The 20,540-nt window shown below is 36.5% G+C and overlaps 1 protein-coding gene and 1 long non-coding RNA gene across 2 annotated transcripts in view; one reads left to right on the top strand and one right to left on the bottom strand.

Annotated features, from left to right (window-relative positions):
* Window positions 1-7: 7 nt before the first annotated feature.
* Window positions 8-4,693, bottom strand: LOC140155567 (uncharacterized). The gene is made up of 3 exons (XR_011859399.1): window positions 4,611-4,693; window positions 1,203-1,359; window positions 8-65 (listed from the first exon to the last, which is right to left on the bottom strand). It is a non-coding gene; the product is annotated as an uncharacterized lncRNA (long non-coding RNA).
* Window positions 4,694-6,614: 1,921 nt separating this feature from the next.
* The window catches only part of LOC140155566 (RING finger protein 141-like), a 29,128-nt gene continuing 15,202 nt past the window's right edge, over window positions 6,615-20,540 (top strand). Inside the window, exon 1 of the mRNA XM_072178453.1 lies at window positions 6,615-6,757. The gene's annotated coding sequence lies outside the window, so the exon portion shown is untranslated. The remainder of the gene's footprint in view (window positions 6,758-20,540) is intronic.

The raw sequence follows: 20,540 nt of genomic DNA, 5'->3' as shown, positions 1-20,540 counted from the left end.
CTCTCAAGATATCAAAGCCAGTATCTGTTCTTGGTTGGTGCAATTTTTTCTTAGGCATAGATGGGCTATAATATAAAGATAATGAATAACAAAATTAATCGTCAAAGGAAAACATTGATTATTGCAAACAATGTACATGTATGATGTACTACATAAATTTAATTTAAAGAAGTATTTTGTGATCCTAGCATCCTCTTAAATTATATCATTTTTCGGTAGATATCCACGAAAAAAGCTCATTCTCAAAATTTCAGTTGATTTTGATTTCTGCATTTTTGAGTTATACATGATTATGTGTATGCTCCATAGGCCACTGTTTTGTAAGTTCGTTCTGGTGTACCAGAATGTAATTAAAATTTGATGATATATAATTTGCAAAACAAATTAATCTGCATGAAATATTTTGTACATAAACATTATATAACACTGTAAACTAAAAAGGTCCTAAGGGCTCATATTGAAATTCCCTTACACAGGAAGGTGTGCGCCATCCTGCAGCTTTCCTGTGCTAGCCTTCTTTTGTTAAAATCCTGGGCAGGGTGTACATGTATCACTGATGCATATAATCCATCCGCTTTATGACCGAGCTTTCCTGAGACGCTTGAGCATAGCGAGGGAATCCTGCCTTCTTTCTGTGTGAAAACGTGGTAGAATATTTCAATATGAGCCCTAAGAAGGACAAATCAACCTAAGATTAATACCCTACTACAATAGGGAATTATCTCTACACTTCTTTGTGCCTCAATTCAACTTAGGTGAAGTTAGGTCACTAAAGAATTGAACTTAAGGCACTTCTTAGGACACCACTTCACTTAACAAAGGCAATCACTTCACTTTTAGGACATCCACTTCACTTCAAGTGGGTTTCCTGGGAGTGAAGTGGTTCCATTATTGTGTGAAGTGGGTGTCCTAAAAAGATAAAAATCTCAAAATTTTTTGAGAAAACTTGGGAGATGAGGCTGTGGATCACGAAATGCCCCTTTAACTTCAGTTTACTCACATCTCAAAACCCAGGTCTTGTAATAAATCCAAAAGTAAATAATACTAAGAATTTATTTCAGATATCGCGCAAATTTGTATGTATACATTGGAATTTGCACAACATCTCAAAAAAATTTAAACAAGTTAAACTTGGGAGAATCAGAACAGGCCTTCACTATTGAAAGGCCTGACACTAATTCCACTAAAATTTCTTGTCCTACCTTGGAGTTTCAGGAATGACGATGTTTGAAGCAGGCGATGTATCTGTGATGAACCCATTCTCATTCATATGGTTACCCTCTAGTTCTCTGTACTCATCGTTTGGATCCTCGCAGGCCATTGGTGTAGAAGCCATAACTTAAATCGATACACAGGATCCTGTATTTTTTTGAAGAAAATTATGAACAGAAAAATTCTAAATCAAATAAACAAAATGGAATTGTTTAATGTAAAATTTGGATACTAACAGGGCTGTGACTTTTCATTCAACAGGCTAAAATAACCCTAAAATATCACCAAAAGCTAGATCTAGAGTCTTTTCGGCAAAACTTCCATGTGTCCCGCAAATAGAACTACAACTGTAGCTACAAATGAGACTAGAAAAGGTACTGACACAGTGAAAATCAATTGAAATTTCGTCTTTTTATTGTTTGTTTTTTTGTAAACAAAAAATTTTGATACAACAGCAAAAAACGATACGGGCGGGACAAGAAATTCATTTTTTCTTTTACTTGGCCTAACACTATGAATGTTTTGTGATTTCGGACTCGGCGTTTGTGAATTTAAATTAACATTTGAAAATCACCAATGGATGGATGGTCAGCACCCGGGGGTCAGCAACTACGAAAATCACTTTTCCAGAAAAGCAATTTTCAAGCATGCTCAGTATTTACTTCCGTTTTCAGAGAGTCAAGCCAATCAATCAATACCAATCGCTGAGGGGTCATTATTTCTCAATTCACCCAATGGGAAACACCTCACCCCCTTCAAATTTGTTCAAAATTGGTATACACTATACAGGGTGATTTTGGCTGGCAAAGCTCAAATTTCAAATTTTAGCTTAATCGGATGTACGGTTTTCGCGCATGCCCCGCCCATTTTTTGCAATTTCGGCGAAAAATGGCGCGCCCATCAATATTGTCGCGACCATATCTCCGTAACCGTAGGTCCTATTGAGCTGAAATTGGTCCCATTTTTTAGCTAATCTCTCAAAGAATCCAAATCTACTATCATTTAGTGTGTAGGAGTAAGAGAAAATTTGTGACCTTTTTTTCTGCACTTTGACCTTGAATTTGACCTTGTTGCCCACGTGACCGCGAGGCGAATTTGGGTTGGAATTATACCCCATATGTTGTCTACAAAATATCAAAAAAAATTGGAGGGGTAATATTTTTTGTTTTTTTGCTAGGCTTTCACAAAGCAAGCATGCAGGTGAAAACATATGTATTTAATGCATGTACATATAGGCCTATATACAATTGGCCTATATAATAATAGTATCATGTGTACAATATACTGAGCCTACATACAAAATTACAGTTTTTCAACCACACATATAACATCACAGGGTATTTCAAGTGGATGTCTAACTACTTCAGAATAAAGGACTATGAATAGATGGGACAGGATAACCTATGGGATTTTCTCAAGGATATAATTTTGTTCTCTCTCCTTTTCTTACATCTTCTCTGATAAAATGATGCAGTTTGATGGCAAAATTAGGTATGCTAGGTGAATGCAATGCATCATTTTATATATCAAATTAAAGCCCTTGAGTAAACAAAGCCAAAACTGAAAACCCTTTTTTCATAGCACTTTCCGTAGCAAAGTTACATCTTGTCAAAGATTGACTTTCATCAAACAATGTCAAAAAGATTCAGCTAGCAAAATTCGGGGGTGTTTCTAGATCTTTTGTCTCATTATGATAGCAGGTTTTTTTAATGGAACTGCTATCAAAATCCCTCTAAAATTCCATGAGCGAGTGTCTTATCACCATAAAAAATCATATATTTGGGTCAAGTGAAGTATAGAAAACATATTCATACATACGCGCTATATAACGGTAGCGTGATTGAGTCGAGCCGGGCATAAACAGCGTTTATGCCGTGGCCCGGATGTGCGATCTCGGGTAAAGAAAACGAAGGAAATTCATCGCTTTTTATGATGTTCCTTGTTATCTTTTGTCATTATTTTGATGAAATAAGAATCACAAAATGTTCTGGTATGTATGAGCGGGTTCATTCATATATTTTCATGACTAAGCGGTTGTTTATGCCCTCGGGCATAAGCGGCCCTCGGGCATAAACAACCGCTTAGTCATGAAAATATATGAATGAACCCCTAATTTATGCAGGTTTCTTCTTCTGCCAGTTGTTTTAAATTTCTATGTAAAATGCATTGACATTTTCGCTAATTTGCCTGGCATACTTATAATTATTGATAGTGCACGCTGGATGTTCTAAAAATGTATTTTGTGGCATACAGTCTTACAGAATATTTTTAATTTTAGACTTTAGTAAGAAAGTGCGAGCGGCCGATGGCGATGCATCATCGCAAGATTTGACGATTGCCCATCGCCATCCAGAAGCGCGAGCGGTGCATCGCAATTGCTCGGCGATCAAGTATAAATTCAGATTAAACTTGTAAATAAATATAATCTGCAAAAACTTATAATTTACACTGTCTGCACTCTGCTCAGCATGCTCAACTTGCATGCTTGACTCCTTATCCATGATTTTCAATTCATGTTTTAAAAATGATTTTTTTTTTGTCATGTGTTTGGCCCTTTTTACTTTCATATTTTAAGCTGAGACCTGCAATTTTTATGGTAATTAGTTCGATTGTTAGAGAGTCCGGCGATCCTGACTTTTAGACCACCCGAGCTATATAAGGTACAAATTGCAAATTTATCATATTAAACTTTCGCAACAAGGTTAAACATGTTTTCAACTGTACAAACATACCTTTTATTCCATCAAACAAGCTTTATTTTGTTCCAAAATTCACGCTTTTATAGCTATTTTTGACGTAAAAGAGCTGGTTACAAAACCGTGATGCCAGCTCAAGTTTTCACAGTAGCACAAGCGCTTGATGTACGCTCATTTTGACGGTAATTTACGCTCACAGTATCATGCATTTTCAAGCGCGCTTTGACATCGCTTTTACTGCATGACGCAATTCTGCATTTATTCAAGATGGCGAATTTCTCGAAAAACGTGATGTATTTTACCCCGTAATTTCCCTCATTACTCAAAGCCCTGCCCTCTTTCACAATATTTTAGCTTCTTGGATATCATCGGAAACATAGATTAGTAATATTAGGTAGGTCACTGTATTTTTAAAGCTTGTTTAGATGGTTTTTACAATGAAAAAATTGATGTTAAAGCTTCTTTTCAAAAATTGGTTTTAGCTTGTTAAAAAACGGGTAAAAAAATCGTTTTTAGCTTGTTGGATATTGTTGCTTAATAGTTTAAAGCTTGACTCCTCAGATGAAACTTTTAGTTTAAGCTTGTTAGAATATTAAACCTTGATGAAATAGTAATATTTGAGCCCTATATAGCGAGGGTGGTCTAAAAGTCAGGATCGCCGAGAGTCCTTAATCGCTTCGGAAATATGATTCAGTGACTTACCTACACAAAAATCAGGTTATTATTTTTGTTTATTGTTCATTGATCTTCATGCATTTGTTTCTTGCTCTCTTGTCTGTTTTGATTTTGACATTTGTGATGTCCAAAATTGCAACGTCTACATATAACGGGCGCGTGATTGGTTGAGAGCCGGGCATAAACAGCGTTTATGCCCGTGGCTGATGTGCGATCTCGGGTAAAGAAAAGCGAAGGAAATTCATCGCTTTTTATGATGTTCCTTGTTATCTTTTGTCATTATTTTGATGAAATAAGAATCACAAAATGTTCTGGTATGTATGAGCGGGGTTCATTCATATATTTTCATGACTAAGCGGTTGTTTATGCCCTCGGGCAAGCGCCCTCGGGCATAAACAACCGCTTAGTCATGAAAATATATGAATGAACCCCTAATTTATGCAGGTTTCCTTCTTCTGCCAGTTGTTTTAAATTTCTATGTAAAAATGCATTGACATTTTCGGCGAATTTGCCTGGCATACTTATAATTATTGATAGTGCACGCTGGATGTTCTAAAAATGTATTTTGTGGCATACAGTCTTACAGAATATTTTTAATTTTAGACTTTAGTAAGAAAGTGCGGCGGCCGATGGCGATGCATCATCGCAAGATTTGACGATTGCCCATCGCCATCCAGAAGCGCGAGCGTGCATCGCAATTGCTCGGCGATCAAGTATAAATTCAGATTAAACTTGTAAATAAATATAATCTGCAAAAACTTATAATTTACACTGTCTGCACTCTGCTCAGCATGCTCAACTTGCATGCTTGACTCCTTATCCATGATTTTCAATTCATGTTTTAAAAATGATTTTTTTTTTGTCATGTGTTTGGCCCTTTTTTACTTTCATATTTTAAGCTGAGACCTGCAATTTTTATGGTAATTCGTTCGATTGTTTGAGAGTCCGGCGATCCTGACTTTTAGACCACCCGAGCTATATAAGGTACAAATTGCAAATTTATCATATTAAACTTTCGCAACAAGGTTAAACATGTTTTCAACTGTACAAACATACCTTTTATTCCATCAAACAAGCTTTATTTTGTTCCAAAATTCACGTTTTTATAGCTATTTTTGACGTAAAAGAGCTGGTTACAAAACCGGTGATGCCAGCTCCGAAGTTTTCACGAGCACAAGCGCTTGATGTACGCTCATTTTGACGGTAATTTACGCTCGCGTATCATGCATTTTCAAGCGCTTTGACATCGCTTTTACTGCATGACGCAATTCTGCATTTATTCAAGATGGCGAATTTCTCGAAAAACGTGATGTATTTTACCCTGTATTTCCCTCATTACTCAAAGCCCTGCCCTCTTTCACAATATTTTAGCTTCTTGGATATCATCGGAAACATAGATTAGTAATATTAGGTAGGTCACTGTATTTTTAAAGCTTGTTTAGATGGTTTTTACAATGAAAAAATTGATGTTAAAGCTTCTTTTCAAAAATTGGTTTTAGCTTGTTAAAAAACGGGTAAAAAAATCGTTTTTAGCTTGTTGGATATTGTTGCTTTAAAATAGTTTAAAGCTTGACTCCTCAGATGAAACTTTTAGTTTAACTTGTTAGAATATTAAACCTTGATGAAATAGTAATATTTGAGCCCTATATTAGTATATAGCGAGGGTGGTCTAAAAGTCAGGATCGCCGAGAGTCCTTAATCGCTTCGGAAATATGATTCAGTGACTTACCTACACAAAAATCAGGTTATTATTTTTGTTTATTGTTCATTGATCTTCATGCATTTGTTTCTTGCTCTCTTGTCTGTTTTGATTTTGACATTTGTGATGTCCAAAATTGCAACGTCACAAAAAGGTCAAATTATTTTCGAATAAAATAAATATTTTTAAGCATTTAAAATGTAAATTAGCCTTTAAAATACAAATTTATACAACTTTCACACATTTCAAGTTATTATTTATGATATTGCTTACATTTAAGGTTTAAAATGTGTAAAAACTATTTGAGGTCAAAAGTGCCGGTCAAAGGTTAAAAAACAATATCATCATTTCTGGATTTTTGCCGTAGCCGAAAACGCATGAACTACTCTTCTTTAGGCTTCTTTTTGGACAAGACTCCTATCATCACTCTTCATAAATTGGCGATGACCGGTGTTTACGGACACTCTGATTACAGGTAATATTCCAAACGTCATATGGTAGGAATCGATATCTCATTTATTTATCTGTACACAAATTTAGGCTAAATATTTCCTGTACCCATGTTCCTAGCTCGTTCACGTAGCGTTTTCGTTGTCCCACTGGCCTACTACAATAACGTAGATTGCCTGACAAGGCGGTAGAGGAAGCACCTCTGCGCTCTTGTTCTCGCTGGGATAAGAGGGATTATAAATTCCCAATCACTCTATATCGATGTTTAGATTGCCTGACCGACAACTAATCAATAGATCGGCAATCGACAACGACCGTGACGTCATTGACTTATAATACAGTGACTTGCCGCGCTGTCTTGATGTTGCTTGAATGAATACATTGTAACACTCCCTGACCAAGATTAACTGTTTGCTCCATTTTGCCATATTTGCAGAAAATCGCACTTGCTTGTCGCCGCCAAGAAGAAGAAATTTGACTTTTTGTATATATATATTTGTGGATATAATTATTGTGAATTTGTGACTACAGTGTCATTATACTTGTGACTGAAACTTTTATGTTGTCGGGAGAGTGTTTTTGTGAACTCCCATGAACTTAACTTTACTCCGTGATTACGGAGGTGCTCCTACACAAGAGGAGGAATTTCCACAAGAAAGAAAGAAAGAAAGAAAGAAAGATGGCTTTACACATGCGTAGTGTTTAACTTTATTATTTTGATAGTATGTACTTTATTAAAACACTTCATTATTTTTATATAAACTGAGAAGAGAGTACCTATAAATCATAATTTTATTTATTTTTTATATTATTTATAGGCCTAAAAAAACGTTTGTTTGGCGTATTAAACATGAAAAAAAATAGTGTAGGCCTAAGTAGTAGGGATTTTATTATTTTTTGTAGTATATCCAAGGGCATTCTTTGTGATAAAAAGTTACCAGTGCAACTTTTAAAGCTGTAAATTGCGTTTGATAAAAGCCTTGGATCTTTTCTTTTTTTTCTCTTTTTTTTTTTAATTAATTTTTTTTTTTTTTTTTTTTCATTTTAAATAAATAAGTAAGTAAGTAAAATCATCCACAGTAAATAAATAAATATAGGCCCACTAATTTTTTTCCTTAATGTTATTTTTATTTCTTGTTATTCATTAATAATTTAAGGAATTATCACGGGTAAATAAAACGTCGATTTATTTTAATTTTCGAGGGACATATAATTATTATTATTATTATTATATTATTATTTCATATTCTTTTTATTTCATTCATAAAACCTCGGGCACATCTATTTACGTGGGCATATTATTTTGTTCATTGTGGTGCATTTTGTACACCCTGTACCCATAAGTCTAAGTTTGCATTTTATTCGTGTTCTCTTGTTTTATAGAAAGCAGATATCGCTATGTGCCAGGTATCCTTAGGTGACCTCTGATTTCTAACGTTGATGCTCATATACATTCATTTCATACTGCTTGTCATCATAGGCAGGGTTGCCAAACCCGCGATTTGGGCGCCCAATTGGGCGATTTCTGACTTCCGTCCCGCGACAAAGAAAGTGCTCCCGCGATTTCGCGACATTTGGGCTACTTTGAAAATCTCACCCGCGAAATATATTAAATGTTGGGCGATTTGTGACAAAGCCGACTTCAAAACTTATTTTTTGACCATGATTGCCAATTCTTTCAATGGTCATTCAACAAAAAGCACCAAACAACTAGTTCAATAAACAAAAGTTACAAAACACTTTGTGGTAAGTGTGCTTCCCATGACAATGACACGCACAGGGAGGGGGCTGGTTAATCACATCACATGTTGTTGCTCAAGACCACTTGAGCTGGAGGATTATCCTTAGAATATTCCCATCTAAATACTCACAAGTGGTTTAAGACGACTTAAGTAGCTTCTTAGATCTTAGTGTCAGCGGGGTGCCAAGTTTCTACTTCAACATAAGTTTTTTTTTTCCGTTGGCGGTTCTTTTGAAATAAAATGTGCAAACACGTAGGCCTATATACCGCATATTTTCTTTTGAAACGGCATGATGATCAAAAGTACCACTGCACTGAGTCATTATACACGGACCTGGTCATTTTGGGGTTGATTAAAAATATACATGCAAATGTTGATATAACTCAGCTGAAGGCAAATTTGTGTAGGCCTACATTGTAATGAATGGCATGTCTATAATAAATGTGTTTGTTTTCCTGGCATTTTTTTAAATAATTTTTGTTCGTTTGTTTATAATTTGTTTCAGCATTTCCCAAAAATTAAAAAGGTAGTGCAGAACCCCGTCAAAAGTCAACATTTTATTTTTCTTGCAGTTTATTTTTTTCTGAAATTTTTGAAAATGTTTGTTAGTTTTTCATTATTTCAGCATTTCCCCAAAATGTCACGTTTGTTTTCTTGCAGTTTAAACATTTTTTTTCCAGTTTTATTAGTTTATAATTTATTTCAATATTTCCACAAAAATTCACAAATAAATTTTTCTTACAGTAAGCCTATAACAAAAAAATCAGTTTTTATTAGTTTTTTATAATTTATTTCAGCATTTTCAAAAAAATAGAAAGAAAGGGGTGTAGAACCTCCTGAGCCGTCTTTTAATTTTTCTTTAATTTTTTTTATTTTTTAATTCAGCTTTTCCCAAAAATTCCAAAATATTAAAAGCGGGATGTAACCCCCCCCTCAAATCGACTATTTCTTCCACTTTTTTTTAATTTTTTTTTTTTTCATTTTTCGAGTTTTTGTTGTTTTTAGAATTTATTTCAGCATTTTCCAAAATTTCAAAATAAAAGGGGGTGTAGAACCCCCTAAATCGACTTTTAAAATTTTAGGCGATTTTTTTGGCTATTTAGGCGACATTTCACGGCTAATACCCGCGACTTGGGCTAAAAAGTTTTGGCAACCCTGATCATAGGCCGGGGTCATAGCACATCGTCAGTGCATGCACATACACGGGACTTGTGCCCAGGTTAATATTGATCAACTGCATGACTGAAGTAGGATGAGGAGGTGCGATGATGTCAAGATCGATTAGGAGATTATAATCCCTCTTATCCCAGCGAGAACAAGAGCGCAGAGGTGCTTCCTCTACCGCCTTGTATTGCCTGGCGATCGGAGTGTTATCGTCAGAGCACCTCGGACTACCATGTTCCATGATATGGTGTCCATCAGTTCCAATAATTGAAACTCCCGGCTCCGACTATAGCCAAAATAACAATTTCTCGATCATGAGAGGATGCACAATTCTGCGTCAGCGTACTTTTCATAGACACGATCTCGCGACCTGCATGACCGAACCTTGACCTTGCCTACATGTAGCAACGACTGTGACAAGCGGCTAGGGGACGCAGGGGTAACCTTGAATCAAATATTATTCTATTCTGTCGGTCGGACATCCGGGCTATCTCTAGTCTCGGGCCCAAACTGCATGTGGCTCACGGTTTGTTGTGTACAACAGAAACCGGCTGTGAAGGAGGCTACATAGCGATGTTGCTGGAGTGACATTCAATTTCGAAAAAAACGACACTCGACCATGGAATTTAATTTTAAGTTTGTCAGTATATAAACGGTAAATCAAGTAAGTTTCTTTCACTCTGAAGACTTAGAAACGGTTGTTTGATTCCACTGACTATTTGCGATCGAAATTTACATTACACCAATGACAGAAATCATCAACAAAAATCGAATCAGGGACTTGTTTTCACTCGAACATCATCAACCGGAAGTGACGTGACACGGACCGACAGAATTGTCCACCAAAGTTAAGCTTATGACATCACCAATACGTTTATATCCATGATCATTTCAATCGATAGGCAATTTATATCCCCAGAGGAACACTGTGCGAAATTGACTACGTGTACGTGTGCGCATATTGTGCATGGAATAAAAGTTATATAAATATAAAATATTACAATTTTAAATGAAATAGAAATTTATAATAATAATGAAAAATCATCACAATGTTATAAAAATAGGCCTAATGATAATAATAATAACATTTTAATGTGAAGGTCTAAATGCCATCCTGGCAAACACAAAACGCTTTTAAAACGCTTTTAAACAGGTTAGGCCTATATTTTTGGGTTTGTGTTTTGGTAAAAACGATTTTATAACATTAAATGTCGGGTTAAATAAAGGGCATGAAAACATTTTAAACAGTTTTACATGGAAACACACTACAAAAATATTTTTAAATGTTTTCGAAATGTTATTGAAAAATATTATCTGCAAACATTTTTGCCAATATTTTGTCACCACTTAAATAATGATAGGTTTGAGACTATTTGCAGTAAGTTATCAAAAAATGTTTTTGAATGTTATGAATAGGTTTTATTCCCTTTATATAGCCTTTATATAACCTGATATTTAAACATTTTCTGGCAACCTTTTCTAACCTTTTGCGAATGATGTCGAAAACTCAAAAACATTTTGTGTTTGCTGGGATAATTGAACATAATTCAAAATTGAATAACACAAATTAAGACGCATTCCTATTTGTATTAACAATATGAGAATGATTAAAGTGCAAGCTTAGTTTTAACCAAATTAAAAATCACAAAGCGCATTTTAATATAACATTTCTCTGGTATAACGTTACGAATTCATACTTAGGCCTATGATAAAAAAATGTTTAATTTCTTTAATAAAAGAAATCTTATAGGCCTATGCCTTATATTCTTATAATATTATCATTATTTTGTTTATATTTTTATTATTGTTTGTTTGTTTTAATCGTAATCATAAAGAATAAATTAAGTCATGGCATCCTGTTATTGAATGCTGAATCCAGGTACCTGACTGAATCACCTCGTAAAGTATTAAAAGTGCTTGCCGCTATAGTTTAATTCCATATTTTATCGATACATGGATCACTTATCGGATTAAGTATTGGACACAATAGATGAAGTATTTGATTGACAAGGTTACCCCTGCGTCCCCTAGCCGCTTGTACGACTGTGTGATTGGTCAATTCTCAAAAGCTGTGTTTGCGCCGTAAGCGCCGGTAATTGCGTAGTACGCTCGGCGCAAATAACTGTGCGTACCCAAGTTGGCTCTCATGATCGAGAATTTAATATTTTGGGCTATAGTCGGGATTATGCACTTTCAGTTTCTCACGCGTTTGAACAGGAATTGGATTGCGTACTTTTTCGATGTCTAGTGAGCAAATTTCTTCAATATTTTGAGAAAATGATGTCAAATTTTATATTCTATATTGTTTGGTAATAATGTCTTTTGCCAATAGTATGTTTAAAGTTGTAATTTTGTGTTTTTGATCGCAAAGATCAGATATTTTCGTTCCCGATTCGAATTCTGAACCCTTCGCAAGGATGCCGATTTCGGCAGAACTTTGACGATAATTTTGCCTTTTTGGACCCTAAAATGCATTCGATCCTTAATTTTGTTTCAACCGAGTCTTAAATTAGCAAGCACAATAAGGTTGGTACCACTTTTATATACGTTGATAAAATTTTTAAGATTTTTTTCAAGTTTCTAACCGGCGCAAAATCGTTAAGTGTGTATTTCCCATTGACATCCAAAATGGCGTAAGCCAGTCCTTAATATACATAGGTACGGCGTATATAGGACTGGCAAGCAAGTCTAGCTCCGACCGGGAGTTCCAACAGGTGCTGTGCTGTGTATGTGTTTGTATGTGTTTAATGTGCATTCACATACACACTTAGCCGTCGGTTCGAAGAAATCGTTGCTCCAAAAATGATTGCAAATTACACATTTGTTATATAATCATTTTTCACCACAAAATATGATATGAAAACATATATAGTGCCGTACTATTACGCTGACTTTCAGTATTCGGCGAGGAGGATTTATTTCGACCTCCTGGTTTGTTTACAAACAGAGAGGTGGACAAAAATGTGCAAAAGACCGTTCCGCTTGTCCAAACACTCAAGAGTGCTGGGACCCTTGCTTTTTTTAGCTTTCATTAATGACCTGTGTTATGTCCAATAATATTACTTCTGAAGTTAGACTGTTCGCGGATGATTGTGTCGTGTATCGTAATATTTCTAATCAATTTGACCAGGATCAACTCCAAGATGACCTTGACACCCTGGCTCAGTGGCAGGATGATTGGCAAATGCACTTCAACACCAAAAAGTGCTTTGTCATGCGGATTACACATGTTCGTAATCACAAGGTCTACAATTACACCCTAGGACAATCCCCACTGGAATCCACGGCGTGTCACGCCTATCTTGGAGTTGATATTACTAACAACCTAACCTGGAATAAACACATCAACCGTATTATCAAATAGATCACTTGGCTTTATAAAAAGGAACCTGTACTCTTGCAATAAATCCATCAAAGAAAATGCATATTTCACCTTAGTTCGCCCACTCTTGGAGTACTCATCTTCAGTTTGGGACCCCCATACACAGGATCTTATTTAACAAATTAGAAAAATTCAACGCAGAGCCGCAAGGTTTGTTGTCAATGACTACTCCAGGCACAGCAGTGTTACTGAAATTCTCACCAACCTTCAATGGAACTCACTCAAGAACAGAAGGACAGTAAGCAGATTATCAGTTCTCCAGAAGTCAAGACAAAACCTCCTCGCCCTGCCGGTGAATGACCTCCTTCTGCCGGTCCGACGTCTGTCACGGCACCAACATCCCAACTGCTACCAAATCATCACATCAAACAAGAACTGTCACAAATACAGTTATTTCCCCCAAACAGTCAAAGACTGGAACTCACTTCCCTACTCAGTAACCACCATAGAAGACACCAAGCAATTTAAAACAGCCGTCATAAGCCACCTCAACCAACAAGACTAGTAAATTTCATGCGCACACCTCATCCTGCGTGTATGACTCCACCAGGAGTGTTATGCAGTATTCATTCAGATTCAGATTCAGATATCAGAAGGATGGTCCACAATAGCGTGATTCACGTAACATGAATAGGGATTAAAAAGCTGTCACGTAGAACCATGTGCTTCTATTGTCCAATTTGCCATCAAGATTTCATATGGAAACAGTTCAGACCCAGTACATGATCATGTCAGAAATTAATATTTTGTTCTGGGTCTGATTATTCGGACTAATGAAAACACAGGTGAGCAATGTATGAATATATGGAGAGGTGAAACAGGTTATTAATTATTGTCAATATTTATATTTTGCGACATTTATAATGAAAATAATTAACACTCTAGCCACCCTATGGCACCTTCTACAACTTGAGAACAAGTCCTCAAACGTTCGAAATTTGTAGTTACTACAACTGGGTGTCCATAGTACATGTATGATGTAGTGCCGTACTAAAGTAATATTCAGATTTCCTTTTACAAGTTAAGCGTACTGCTAGCCGTCCAGCACGTATTATTTTGCACAAGGTCCAATCCACGCGCTTGACGTCGCGCGCGTATACGCGATGGTTATGCTGTCAAAGGAAATCTGAATATTACTTTATTACGCTGCCTTTCGTATTCGCAGAGCTGCAGAGGAGGACAATTTCGACCTCCTCGTTTGTTTACAAACAGAGAGGTAGACAAAGGGCCTGTCAAACTGTTCCGCTTGTCCAAATACTCAAGTATCAAAAGGATGGTCCACAATAGACCGAATAATCAGTCCCCAATACAAAATTCACTTGCTGACATTAACCTGTACTTCTTCTACTTCTACGTGATAATCAGCAGAGTCCAAAAGTCTGGATTTGATGCCGATGACTGGTGTAGGGACATGTGCGGAAACCAAAGGTGCTGGTGCGGTATTATACAGGTGCGAGTATAAAAGGCGCCAAGGCTTAGATTATGTCTGGTTCCATACAGCAATACGCAGTATTGCTGTCTGGCTAGCAGGTATGAATAATTCCGCATGAATTGAGACGTCGGAGCAGGTCAAACACAGAGGACTAGCCTACATCCCGTATCCTACTATCACTCAAACAAGCAAATCTCTTCACGAATTCACTCACCTTGCGATCCTACATCATCAGTTGAAACAAACATCTAAGTTTCCAAAAACAACTTTGTCATTCCTCAAAACTACAAGTAACTTCATTAAAGGGGCATTTCGTGATCCACAGCCTCATCAGTCATCCCCCCCCACTTTTCTCAAAAGAAGTTGAGATTTTTATATCACTGGAAACCTCTGGCTACATAATGTTTATGTACAAAATATTTCTTGCAGATTAATTCGTTTTGCAAAGATATCGTGAAATTTGAATTTCGTTCTGGTGCACCAGAACGAAATTACAATGCATTGTCTATGGAGCAGTGTAATACACATAATCATGCATAACTCGCAAACGCAACATCGGAATCAACTGAAATTTTGGGAATAGGCTTTTTTCGTGGATATGTACTGAAAAATGTCATAAAAAGAGGATGTTAGGATCACGAAATCCTCTTTTAATAAAAAATTGAAATCCTACTATTACCCGTTATTGAAAATTTTGTTTGATTTATGTCAACCAAAAGAATGCACGAGTCGAGTTCAGTTGACCAAAATGGTATCTCCTGCCTCCTGGTCACCTCAGATATGACGTCAGTATCAAGCTGCTTATTAAATATTCATGAAACCGACCACTTGGTCACAATCGGTGGATCGGATTGGTTGAAATCAACACCACGTTTTTGACCTTACAGGGGTCAGAGATATGCATTGCATATATTCATACATGAAAACAGCGATGCGGATAAAGTATCATCACCGGGACTGAGAAATGCAACATTTTCGATGTTTGTACCGGGAATTTCAGACACGGAGACTCCGCGGAGATTTCTACAAATTCGTCCAAAGGTAACCAAAGGGTTGGGGATCGCATTTTTAACTATCACTAAATGTTTCGGAATTGAGGTCAGCTAAAAAGTAGACCGTTTCGGGGACTGTAATTGGTGTAGATGTCACATTTTGAACAGTGAGCGATAAGTGACCAATTTGACGTTCAACACAAGTGTTTATCCTTACTCAGGGTGGGCTTAGATGTGACTTGCAACCGCTCCCTTGAAGACCTCTGGATGAAGGCGAGGTCAGGATGTTATCAGGGAGGGTATTCCACCAGGCGACAGTCCTTGGGAAGAATGAGTATTGGTAGACTTGTACCCTTGCTGGAATGATCTGGTACTTGCTTGGATGGAATGACTGCGTGGCACTAGGCTGCATCGCTGTTAAGTAGTTGTTGGGATTGATGGCGATGAGTTGATTGTGGATCTTGTACATCATCTGCAGACTGGCTGCCTGTCTTCGCTTCTCAAGAGATGTCCATTCCAGTTCCACTCTCTCTTTGATGGTAATTACCGAGGACAAATATGGCAGCGCGGCGTTGTATGTTTTCAACCTGAGTGATGAGTTTCTTGGTATGAGGGTTCCACACGGTGCAGCAGTATTCCTGGTGTGGTCGGACTAAGGTGAAATATGCCTTTTGAGGACTGGCACGAGATTCCTACGAATGAGGCCGAGCATTCTATTGGCACGGGTGGTGATGTTGCTAATTTTGCTTCTGCCAGGAGAGGGTGTTTGTCATTGGCAAGCCCAGGTACGGATACTCAGATACTACGGATAGAACACTTCCTCCAAGATGGTAATTGGTTTCGATGACATTCCGACGCAGGGTGATTCTCATGGTGTGACATTTATCTGTATTGAATTGCATCTGCCATTTGGACGACCAGTGATGGAGTGTAGTAAGATCTTCTTAGAGAGCTTGTGAGTCACTGATGGATGATATGGATCTATAAATCAGACAGTCGTCTGCGAACAAGCGAATCTTGGATGATATACCAGATGGAAGGTCGTTAAATGAAAGCCAAGAATAACAGTGGCCCAAGGATGGTTCCCTGTGGGACGCCTGAAGTGACCGGAACCCACGCTGAAGACTGACCGTCTATCACCACTCTCTGATGTCGCTTGGTTAAGAAATTGCTTATCCAATGTATATGGGGACTGAATGGGTTTCAACGGCACATTGAATGGTAAACATTATGTCACTTTTGAGTTGCACTAGTACTCACTTGGATATATATTACACTCCAAATTGTTGCTTGCATTAACAGAAAAGGTTTGCTGTACAATCGACGTCAAAAACCATTCTACACTCCTTGCACAAAAGGTATTTTTAAGCTTTCGTTTTGGCACGGCATCTTTTGCATGTTCATATTTATGGCTTGCCGAAGAGGTCAATGATTGCATTGACCTCATGCATATTGATCAGTCCATTTCTCAAATAGGGGTGTTTTGATCACATTGATGGGCGTGCTGACAACTTCATAGCCAGAGAAGTACGTCCCACCCAACCTGACGCGGTTGGTATTTCCCTTAAGAAATAATGGAATATCCCTTGTCAATTTGCAGATGACACAGGTCATGTCGGGTCATAACCGGGTCAACCATGATAAATTTTGACGGCCAAAACAACACAATGTGATTTATGATACTCTCGAAGAAAGTTCTGGCAAAAAATTCACTTTTTCAGTGCACATCGGGAAGTTTGAAGTATTGCAGAAGAGTGAGAAGTAAGTTGTTATCACATATAGGTTCACACAGGAAATGATAGAACATCATAAACGGGTGAAAAATAGCATGTAAAATGTAAACTGTCGAATGTACAATATCGACCTCCTCGGCGAATAGCAAAGTACATTTGTAGCAGCGTTAGTACGGCACTAGGTCCACAATAGAGTGATTCGCGCAACATGAATAGGGGATTAAAAAACTGTGAAGTAGGACCATGTGCTTCTTTTGTCCAATTTAGCATCAAGATTTCATATGGAAACAGTTCAGACCCAGAACACGATCATATCAGAAATTAATATAGATGAACTCGTAAAATGGGAGTGTTCACTTAAAACAGGATGAATTTCTGAACAGGTAGTTTAATTAAAAAGGTTTTAAATATAATATATGTTACATACGTGACTGTGACATGTATCCCTTCTTAAATTTTCTTTTTTTCTTCTGTATAATTCGTTCCCAATTTTTCTATTTCCTGTTTCCATGTTATTTATTTATTTAACTCCATTCCTAATTATTTTCTAAATCTTCCCTTTCTTACATTTCCCTTTCAGCTTTTTTTTCTTTTTTTCTATATTTTTTGTTCCCATTATTTTTCTATATTGTGACCGTACACCACTTAATGAGCCGTAAATGTCCTCAATTGTATTCTGAGTTACAGTGTAAAATGGGCATGAAGGTCATATTCATAGGTATTTCAATTTGGTGCTACGTGTATCTCATTAAATGAGGTACACGCATGTTGTTTATTTAAGTCTGTTCAATTATTGTAGCTTCCTTGTTTTCTTATATTTCGTGATTAGTTTCTTATTTTAGCTTCTTTTTTTCTTACATTTCCTGATTAGATTCTTTGCTTCTTTATTTTGTTCCCCACTAAAATTTTTCTTACATTTCCTGATTCTTTCTTTCCTTGGACACCCTGGTCTCAGTTGAAGGCAGTGTTCGAAATAAGCACCTATAAATCCTCTTGTCCTCTTGTCCAAAAATCACTGGGGAAAACCATATTGAGCTATGTACCGTATTTATCCCCTGGACAACCACTATTTGGATTCTTTGCACTCAAAAACGTGACTTATAATGTTTTGGGGACAACCAAAATGTTTTGAGGACAAGCAGAATTCATGCATGCTTTAGTTGTCCTCGGGACAACCTCCATATTTTCCTTATTTCGGACACTTGTTGAAGGACACCCGGGTCTCAGTTGATATAAGATATACTAGACATGGACTCAAATAGTGAACTGGTCATGTTTACAATTTTATGGCTCAAAACCATTTTACATTTCCAGTTTTTGTGGTCCTCGCCTAGCTGCATACAAAGCCAAGGCTCTTGAGGATCTTTCATGTTCTGTTTTCAAATTACTAAATCAGCACAAGAGAAGTCCTCCAAAATATTGTCATAAGTCCCTGATATCAACTTAGAACTACTGTCTGTTCAATTAGCTTAGATTCTTGAATTTTTAAGATATTTGAAAAAATAAAAAATTGTGGTCAAAGCTATCAAAGAAAAGTGTTAGCACAGCCTTAGACCTAACATGATTTATACTTTTCAAATTCTAAAGTTCAATTTAAAACCCCATTTCTTTTCAATTTTGGTCTTTTCCCGCGATATTTATATAAAAAGCCGTAGAACGTCGGGTACCATAAACTTTTTTGAATCAATCCAAAAAGCAATGGGGACGAATGTCACAATGCGCAGAGATAGTATTTATTCGACCATCCGCATCAGGAAGTATTGTCCAGCAAAATATTTGCCAGTATGCGTAGTTTGTGTTGAAACCCTACTGTTGAAACAATACGTTATTTATGAACTAAGGTTTTCTAAAATAGGCACAGCTTATACAAATACATTCCTTATGTATTTATTTATTTATTTATTTATTTATTTATTTATTTATTTATTTATTTATTTATTTATTTATTTATTTATTTTATTGTGCGTATGGGTCTGAGAAGGTGTAGGCCTATTATAAAACTACACATTTATTTTCAATTTGTTATTTCGTTTTGTTCAAGTTGAATACAAACTGAAAAACCGTGAAACAAAAGAACTTTTGTACAAGAAAATATTATTTAAAACAATCAGGTTACAGAAAACAATTCTTGTAAAGTCACTGTATCTGAAACTGTCAAGCGAATGCTGATATTCTTGGGAAGGAATGGTGGTATTAAACAAAACTCAATTTACATTGTAAACCAGTTGTAAATCCATAATTTTAATGTAATTGTTTGGGGAAAAATAATGCTCAGAATAATGTTATGCATAAAACGTACCGTATTTCGTCAAATAAACGCCCCCGGGGGCGTTACATTTTCCCAAGGGGGGGCGTTTATTAGAGGTCATTTTTAGCACAACAATTCCCGTTAAAATCATTAGGTAAGCTTAAAAGTCACGCTAAAATGACGAACTATGACCTTTTGACACTGACTTTTGGTTCACTTCCGGGTTTCGGATGCAGATTATTGACGCTATTATCAACCATGTGAGCAACTTGGTAAGCTTACTACACAAGATAGGATGGAAATATCAGAATTTTTGGTTGAAAAAAGTGGTGGGGGCGCGTTTATTTGAGGGGGGGGACTATTTGACTAAATACGGTAATCGCGCCATATAATTTCATGAAAAAAAAAACCGGTGGACCATCATCACCTATAGAACCTATCCAATAACCGGAACGGTATAACAATTGAAATGGCAGGACAGATTGGTGGACAATTTGTTTTGCTAAATTGGATAGGGTCTATGCCCTAAGTTGAGAATGGACCGTCCCATTCAATTTGTAAAAAGGTCGCAAACCCTTTCGGTGGACCCAAGTAACTGCCTAAAATGAGGCAAAATTGAAAAGAAATGGGGTTTTAAATTGAACTTTGGAATTTGAAAAGTATAAATCACGTTAGGTCTAAGGCTGTGCTAACACTTTTCTTTGATGACTTTGGCCACAAGTTTTTATTTTTTCAAATATCTTAAAAATTCAAGAATCTAAGCTAATTGAACAGACAGTAGGACAGTTGGTATACCACCGAATGTAGTACAGCCTCAATCCATCAGAAATGTCTCAACTGTCTTCTAGTGCTGTCGTCGGCACCGTTTTTTAATGTCGACATGTCGATATAATTCAGTATACCGACGTCGACAGTATGTCAACATACAAAAAATTCTTTAAATTTTTTTATTTTTTTTAATTTTCAAAAAATATTTTTGGCCAGAAAAGCAAGTTATAGGCTCAAAATGATTTGATATTCAAGGTTGGAAACCAGAGAAATACTGCTACTCAAAAAAAAAAAGCATTTTTTTTACAAAGTTGGATAAAGTTGTACATTTTAATTACTTTTACTTC

The sequence above is a fragment of the Amphiura filiformis genome, chromosome 6 (genome assembly GCF_039555335.1).
Source record: "Amphiura filiformis chromosome 6, Afil_fr2py, whole genome shotgun sequence".
Classification (NCBI taxonomy): domain Eukaryota; kingdom Metazoa; phylum Echinodermata; class Ophiuroidea; order Amphilepidida; family Amphiuridae; genus Amphiura; species Amphiura filiformis.
This window is presented reverse-complemented; position numbering and strand designations above follow the sequence as displayed.